Source organism: Bison bison, unplaced genomic scaffold, assembly GCF_000754665.1.
Source record: "Bison bison bison isolate TAMUID 2011002044 unplaced genomic scaffold, Bison_UMD1.0 scf7180017864533, whole genome shotgun sequence".
Taxonomy (NCBI): domain Eukaryota; kingdom Metazoa; phylum Chordata; class Mammalia; order Artiodactyla; family Bovidae; genus Bison; species Bison bison.
Window position 1 is genome coordinate 10,769,654 of NW_011495082.1, and position 8,681 is coordinate 10,778,334.

At 44.1% G+C, this 8,681-nt stretch overlaps 1 protein-coding gene across 4 annotated transcripts in view; it reads left to right on the top strand.

Annotated features, from left to right (window-relative positions):
- Nucleotides 1-8,681, top strand: part of CAST (calpastatin) — a 188,348-nt gene that overhangs the window by 94,176 nt on the left and 85,491 nt on the right. The window lies entirely within an intron of this gene.

Here is an 8,681-nt window from a genome sequence, read left to right on the forward strand (position 1 = left end):
TACTTTACAGATGTATCACTAGTGGGGGGTGGGACTTGTAGGGAAAACAGACATGTCAAATATGTCACTGAAAATGGAACAAAGTATCATTTCTGGGCAGGTGGGGGAGGTACAAAGCAACAGGCATAACATTTCTTAATAAGGACTTGATGATTTAAGACCTAATAAAGACATTTGTGTTATTATTCTTACTGGCATCTAATAGTAAGCGTCCAAAAATATTAATCATTATTCTAAATGTTTATAAATAATATTTGATTTTTGCACATATTATGAGTAGAAATATAGTTTTTTCATTTCTTCAGAAAATAATTCAAATTATCTTTATGAGTATTAAGCATAGCAGGCTCTTGCTAAATGTGCTGTGTAATTATCTTATGTAATCTGTCACAACCTTATAATTATTATTCCTTTATACTTGAGGAAACCTGGGGTCAGAGAGGTTAAGTAACCTTGACAAGATCACAAAGCCAGTAAGATGGAGGTAGGGTTCAAACCCAGGCTTCCAGTTCACAAAAGATCCTGGACCTTTTAAAGTCTGACCAAGCCTTCTTCGGCAATTTAACACTACCAAGTTTTGCAGCTTATAAAAACCACTGAAATTTCATCTTTCAAGATAAGCTGTAACTCCAATTTAAGCTAATAGTTTTCAATATATAAAGTAAAAGCTATCTATGCTCCTTCCACTTCAGCTGGTGATCTTCCAGTATGTCCAGGATTATCCAAACCTTAACCTGTTTCGGGATTGCCTATATGACTACTGAAAATAAGCCTTTTTTTTCCATTGAAACTGGTAGCTCTCCTGTGGAGGGCTGTGGACTTCCTCATTCATGTATGTTACTTGCTTGGTGAAGAGTTCATATTTTAGAGCCTCCTGGAGCCTCAGCTGCTGTCCAAACCCCTTATAAGTATCCAAACTAAAACCCAGCTGAGACATGAGAAGAGGCTGGGCCAGGGTATCTCTGCTGCCATTGCCCTTGTTAGTCCTCATACTCTCTTGTTTGGAGGTCTCCAACTAAAATATATTTTCTAGACATGTCCTATCTTTTGTAATATTATGACTTTTATTTAACTTGCACTTAAGTTATGCCTCTAAAAATTTGAAGCTTCATTAGTTCAGTCTCTCAGTCGTGTCCGCTCTTTGTGACCCCATGGACTGCAGCATGCCAGGCCTCCCTGTCCATCACCAACTACCGGAGTTTACTCAAACTCATGTCCATCGAGTTGGTGATGCCATCCAAACATCTAATCCTCTGCTGTCCCCTTCTCCTCCGGCTTTCAATCTTTCCCAGCATCAGGGTCTTTTTCAGTGAAAAGACTGGTTCTTTGCATCAGGTGGCCAAAGCTTCATTAGCCAGACCTCAATCTCAAGAGATTTTTAGTGAATCATTTGTAGATGGTTTCTACAGTTGTCATTACCTAAACTCTTGGAGTTTCAGTACATTGTCCAGATCTCCTGCCTGGGAAGGGCCTTTATTCATTTCATTCATTCAAACTCTTGGAGGGTCAGTCCATTGTGGAAAATCACACTTAGGTATTTTTGTTTCCTTTATTTCCTGCCCACCCCCTCCTTGAATTTAGTGGTCAGAAGCAGTCCCTTTTACATTTTTTTTCTACCCAGGAGTATCATACACTCATTTCTAGGTAGAATTCTTGTAAAGAATTTGGCAATTCTCCTCAAACCTTGCCCCTGCCTCAGGAAGCTGTGGGAGGGAGTGCAGCTAGGAGGCAGAGACATTTAGCCACACAGTGACTGATTTAGTATTTACTGGCAGACTTGTAATTCTCTCCTTGGCTTCTCCCATCCCATTCTTCTATTGTTCTTTATCACTGTGGTTTCCTGACTGGAGTTCCTTCACCAATTTCCTGAATATTGTTTTTTCCAGGATTTAATTCTTCATTCCTTCCTTTTTATATCTTTAACCCTTACAGAGTATTAGAAATACATATATATATACACTTATATATGTGCATAATATATATACTTATATATGTGCATACATATATATTATATTTATATATAATATATATATACTTTCTTAGTTTTTTAACTTTGTCTTTTGATACTAGATTGAAAGTCCTCAGTATCATCATCACTTAAAAATGACCATTCCCATGCATCATTTAATAGCATTTGTGACCCCTTGAAGCCTTTTATTACACAATAAATTATCACAACACACAGGCAAATGATATTCTCCCGACACATAACATGACAATAATAGATATAATTGGTAGTGAGAATTAGTTCTGGTTTTCTTGATTCTGGACACATTCAACTCAAAGTAAGTGACAATTTTACTTATTAAGAAAAACTTCAGTTCAGTTCAGTTCAGTCGCTCAGTCGTGTCCAACTCTTTGTGACCCCATGAATTGCAGCACGCCAGGCCTCCCTGTCCATCACCAGCTCCCGGAGTTCATCGAGTCAGTGATGCCATCCAGCCATCTCATCCTCTGTCGTCCCCTTCTCCTCCTGCCCCCAATCCCTCCCAGCATCAGAGTCTTTTCCAATGAGTCAACTCTTCGCATGAGGTGGCCAAAGTACTGGAGTTTCAGCTTTAGCATCATTCCTTCCAAAGAAAAACTTAGTCTGTATTAAAATTTCAGTATGGCAATAGCACCCCACTCCAGTACTCTTACCTGGAAAATCCCATGGACAGAGGAGCCGCAAAGAGTCGGACAGGAATGAGCCACTTCACTTTCACTTTTCACTTTCATGCATTGGAGAAGGAAATGGCAACCCACTCCAGTGTTCTTGCCTGGAGAATCCCAGCGACGGGGGAGCCTGGTGGGCTGCCATCTATGGGGTCGCACAGAGTCAGACACGACTGAAGCGGCCTAGCAGCAGCAGCAGCAGCAGCGAGCTGTATATAGCTGTATATTAGAGACTGGTTACCATGTATTGCAGAAATGTTTTATGAGAATTCTTACAAAATCAGTAATTATGTGTACAAATAATATCACTTCTGCCATACAGTCCTGGGTTTGGAGGTCCAAAATACTTAAGTGGCATAGATATTTCTAATTCAAAATCATTATTTTAAGGTGTTTAGTGCTTAAAATCGGAGAAGGCGATGGCACCCCACTCCAGTACTCTTGCTTGGAAAATCCCATGGATGGAGGAGCCTGGTGGGCTGCAGTCCATGGGGTCACTAAGAGTCAGACAGGACTGAGCTACCTCACTTTCACTTTTCACTTTCATGGATTGGAGAAGGAAATGGCAACCCACTCCAGTGTTTTTGCCTGGAGAATCCCAGGAACGGAGGAGCCTGATGGGCTAACCTCTATGGGGTCGCAGAGAGTCAGACACGACTGAATCGACTTAGCAGCAGCAGCAGCAGTGCTTAAAATTGAATTTTTATAAATTAATAATGAGGTCTAATGAGGCTATAGAAATTAGACTCTTACTAAATAAATAGCTGGGGTCCATAATCAGTCATGCAGTTGCATTTTACTGAAAGAGTCTCAGGCAACTTCTATTGTGACCAGCAACCAACTCTGGTGAGGAAAACCAGAGAACATCTCTGCGGAAAACTGTGGCTATAAGATGTGCTGGGTAAAGTTATCAGTTCCCATTGGAACCCACTCTGACAACTTCACACTAGAGGGATTCTTAAGGGCTAGCAGGTAGCTCCTGCGGCTGCTGCTGCTGCTAAGTCGCTTCAGTCGTGTCCGACTCTGTGCGACTCCATAGACGGCAGCCCACCAGGCTGCCCCGTCCCTGGGATTCTCCAGGCAAGAACACTGGAGTGGGTTGCCATTTAGAAATCCAAAAGGCTCCAGCAGAAAGAATCTATTTCACAGCAGGGAACAACGCCCTGCATCTCTCTGGCAGCTCCTCCTCGTTGCCACTGCAGCTCAGCACCTATCACGTTTAAGCCTGGAAGCCAGGAACTTGGACACTGCCAACCTTGAAGGCTGGAAGGCCTTCTACTCAGACCTACCAGTGGGCGGCGCTTCCACTCGGCTCCTTTCCAGGCTCACTCGTGTGAGGCACAGCTGATTGGCCAGTGCAGATCACGTGCCTTAACCCTGCTGCAGAGGAATCTGGGGCTGGGAAGGCTCTCACTGTGTTGACTGGGCTTCCCTGGTGGCTCAGCTGGTAAAGAATCTGCAGTATTCTGGCCTGGCGAATTCCATGGACTGTATAGTCCATCAGGTCATAAAGAGTCAGACACGACTGAATGACTTTCAGTAATGAGGATTTTCAAATGTATTGCCAGCTGCCAGCTATTTACTATGGAAAGGAAAACAGGAGAACTGCCTAATTGAACTGGAGGAAAAATCACTGGTTACCACACCAGTATTCTTGGCAGGAAAAATCCCATGGACAGAGGAGCTGGTTGGCTGGGCCACTGTCCATGGGGTCACAAAAGAGTCAGACATGACTGAGTGACTAAGCAACAACAAACAACAGGTTATCTAGCAACATGGAGAAAGCAATGGCAGCCCACTCCAGTACTCTTGCCTGGAAAATCCCATGGACAGAGGAGCCTGGTGGGCTTCAGTCCATGGGGTCGCTAAGAGTCGGACAGGACTGAGTGACTTCACTTTCACTTTTCACTTTCACGCGTTGGAGAAGGAAATGGCAACCCACTCCAGTGTTCTTGCCTGGAGAATCCCAGGGACGGGGGAGCCTTGTGGGCTGCTGTATATGGGGTCACATAGAGTCGGACATGACTGAACCGACTTAACAGCAGCAGCAGCAGACCTTTTAAATTGAAGAGGGCACATAGCTTTGCTCCCAGTTGGAGGGGAGAAGATCTGTGCAGGAATAAGTACCCACCAGAGAATTCCTTCTGTGCTTTTGGTCCTGATTCTACCATAAATACCTGTTAACTTTGGCAGCACAGCCCGACTTTTCTCATGCATAATGTGAATAAGGGGCAGGGGGCGGGGAATAAACTCAGCACCCTGTGGGTTGCTCAGGACACTCACGTTCAGCTGACACCGAGCGCTCCGGCATCCCAGGGTTCAGCGTCAGCCTCACCCCCAGAGCCTTTGGACCACATGTGGTGGGCGAGATGATTCTGTGTGTTGTTAAGTAAGCAAGCATTTTAATTTCAATAGTTCTGCATGGGTTTCAGTGTTCTAGAAAAAGTAAAGTAGAACTTCCAAACTCATGATCTCTTGGATCAGTTCAGTTCAGTTCAATCGCTCAGTCGTGTCTGACTCTTTGCGACCCCATGAATCACAGCACGCCAGGCCTCCCTGTCCATCACCAACTCCCGGAGTTCTCTCAAACTCATGTCCATCCAGTCAGTGATGCCATCCAGCCATCTCATGCTCTGTCATCCCCTTCTCCTCCTGCCCCCAATCCCTCCCAGCATCAGAGTCTTTTCCAATGAGTCAACTCTTCACATGAGGTGGCCAAAGTACTGGAGTTTCAGCTTTAGCATCAGTCCTTCCAATGAACACCCAGGACTGGTCTCCTTTAGGATGGACTGGTTGGATCTCCTTGCAGTCCAAGGGACTCTCAAGAGTCTTCTCCAACACCACAATTCAAAAGCAGCAATTCTTCGGCGCTCAGCTTTCTTCACAGTCCAACTCTCACATCCATACATGACCACTGGAAAAACCATAGCCTTGACTAGATGAACCTCTGTTGGCAAAGTAATATCTCTGCTTTTCAATATGCTATCTAGGTTGGTCATAACTTTCCTTCTAAGGAGTAAGCGTCTTTTAATTTCACGGCTGCAATCACCATCTGCAGTGATTTTGGAGCCCAAAAAAATAAAGTCTGACACTGTTTCCACTGTTTTCCCATCTATTTCCCATGAAGTGATGGGACCAGATGCCATGATCTTCGTTTTCTGAATGTTGAGTTTTAAGCCAATTTTTTCACTCTCCTCTTTCACTTTCATCAAGAGGCTTTTGAGTTCCTCTTCACTTTCTGCCATAAGGGTGGTGTCATCTGGATATCTGAGGTTATTGATATTTCTCCCGGCAGTCTTAATTCCAGCTTGTGATCTCTTGGATAGTTTTGCTTAAAACAAGGCTAAGTGAAGTTGCTCAGTCGTGTCTGACTCTGAGACCCCACGGACTGTAACCTACCAGCCTCCTCCATCCATGGAATTTTCCAGGCAAGAATAGTGGAGTGGGTTGCCATTTCCTTCTCCAAGGGATCTTCCCAACTGAGGGATCAAACCTGGGTCTCCCACACTGCAGGTAGACTCTTTACCGTCTGAGCCACCAGGGAAGACAAGGCTAGATATGGTTAAAATGTAAATTGGTTTTTAAAATATTAAGTAAATATAGTTATGCCAGATTAAAAAAAATAGTGGCTTAGACAGTAAAGAGTCTGTCTGCAATGCAGGAGACCCATGTTCAATCCCTGGGTTGGGAAAACCCTTTGGAGAAGGGAATGGCAGCCCACTCCAGTGTTCTTGCTTGGAGAACCCCATGGACAGAGGAACCTGGTGGGCTACAGTTCATGGGGTTGCAATGAGTTGGACATGACTGAACAACGATAACACACATACACAAATAACCAAGGTTTGGGAAACAATATGCAGAGCAGTATCATTTTAATGTGCATATTCAGTCAGTGAGGTTTTTATTAAAATGCAGATTCTGACTCAGGAAGTCTGTGGTGAGACTGAGACTCTTTCTGCTTTTCTAACAAGCTCCCAGTTGCTGCTGGTGGTTTGGCAACTGTATTTTGAGCTGCAGAGATGCTGAATTGTGCTGAATGTGGGTAATTTAGATTACTTGTATCTTAGATTACCTAAACTGATCAGGGAATCAGATTATCTAACAGATATAATCGGGTTGAAATGCAGATTCTCAGGTTCCAAGCCACAAAAATCTGATTCCTCGTAAGGGGGTAAGGCCCAGGATTTTCTCTATTTGATAAATACCTTCCAGTTTTTCAGATGCAGGTGATGTGGGGGCCACGCTGGAAGAAAGAACTAGAAGAGGGACTGGAATAGACACAGCTTATCTGGGAGCAATACCGTCCCTCTCCATCTCCAAGGAGAAGAGGCCCTTTCTACCTGTCCTGCAGGATAAGCATCTTTGGAAGTTTTATTTCATAACCATGTAATTAGTAATCTGTACCCTTGAAGAGCTCAGATATACTCACCCTCATTGACAGAGATATGCTGCCTACACCCCTGCAGCTGTGGGACTCAGGGCTCATCCCTCTTGAGAAGCGGGCCCAAGTAAGTCATGTTGGTTATTTGAAATGTCACTGATAAGCTGAGGTTAAGATAAGCTGAGGTTAAGAAACAAAAAAGCAGAGAAAATACTGACCATGAACCAAAAAGGAATTTAAGCTACATTTTCATCTAGAAGAATTATGAGGACGGGGTCTTCTCCTCAGGGAATTATAGAATATTAGAGTTGGAAGGGCTTTTCTTTCACCACCTTTATTTAACAGAAATAAATGAAAAATGATAATAAGGTGGCTGTGGGGAACACCTTGCAGGAGAAGTCAGTGGGACCCCGCCTGCTTTGATTGCCGTGTGGATGTGGGTACCAGCCTGCCCAGATGAGCTCTCTTCTGAATGCCCGCTGGCCGTCACCTCTGCCTTGGCTGGACACGGACTGAGTCACTGCTCAGCTGTTACTAGTGAGGCCTGAATTTCTGGTCCTTAACCACCTGCTGCCACTACCTCCTCCACTCATACCCCCAGCTCCCTGTCTAGAGCCTTTATTGTAACTGATTTATGGCTTTAGGGAAAACTGGCTTCTCATATTTCTTTAAAATTTTTTAAGTATTTTCCCTAACCCCAGGCACTTATTTTATATTTATTAGTTAGCATTCTATTGACTTCCCAGGTGGCTCAGACAGTAAAGTGTCTGCCTCCAATGTGGAAGACCCAGGTTCAATCCCTGGGTCGGGAAGATCCTCTGGAGAAGGAAATGGCAACCCACTCTAGTACTCTTGCCTGGAAAATCCCATGGATGGAGGAGCCTGGCAGGCTACAATCTATGGGGTCGCAAAAAGTCGGACACGACTGAGCAACTTCAAGTGTAAGTGTATTCTTCCATAAGGAAAAGCATTTCCTTATCTCTCCTCAGTAACAAAAGGATATTTATTGGTGGGAATACGGTGGGGAGAGATTGCTACCTGTGTAAGATTAAAACAGAATAGTGACATTTAGCAAAAGCGTTCCAGGCTAGCCAAGGCTACATCTCCCAACTGATAGAGAAGGGGTAGCTGGCCAACAGAAGAAGGGGTAGGTGGCCAACGTCTGCGTTTCAGTTCGCATGCTTTGAGAGAAGATTCTCAGGGCGGAGAGGAATTTATTAGTGGTCGATTAAGTTTCTTGATTGCCCATGAATTGGCTGAGTATATGTATAAACACATTTATTTATGGCAGTATGAATTCATGCATTCTTATTTTATTCAGTAGTTTAAAATCCATTCTTATTTTGAAATGTTTAGTCATAATGTATAATGTACAGTAATTCAATAGAATTTTGGTTCTGTTAAACCACTCTTTAGAAAGCAAAATCTGTTATGGGATATAAAATGTTAATTTACTCCGTAGTCTAAAAAGCGACATGTGGGGGCGTGTGTTCGCACAGAGACAGCCTTGGAGCGGTAGACCTCTGCCATCAGCGGGTGACCTGCCTCGCGTTGTTTTGTTAGCCAGCTCGGGGGATGCCAGCCCCGCAGTCAGAGCGGGCATCGCCCCCTCCACGAACCGCGCGGGGCTCCGGGGGCGGTGCTG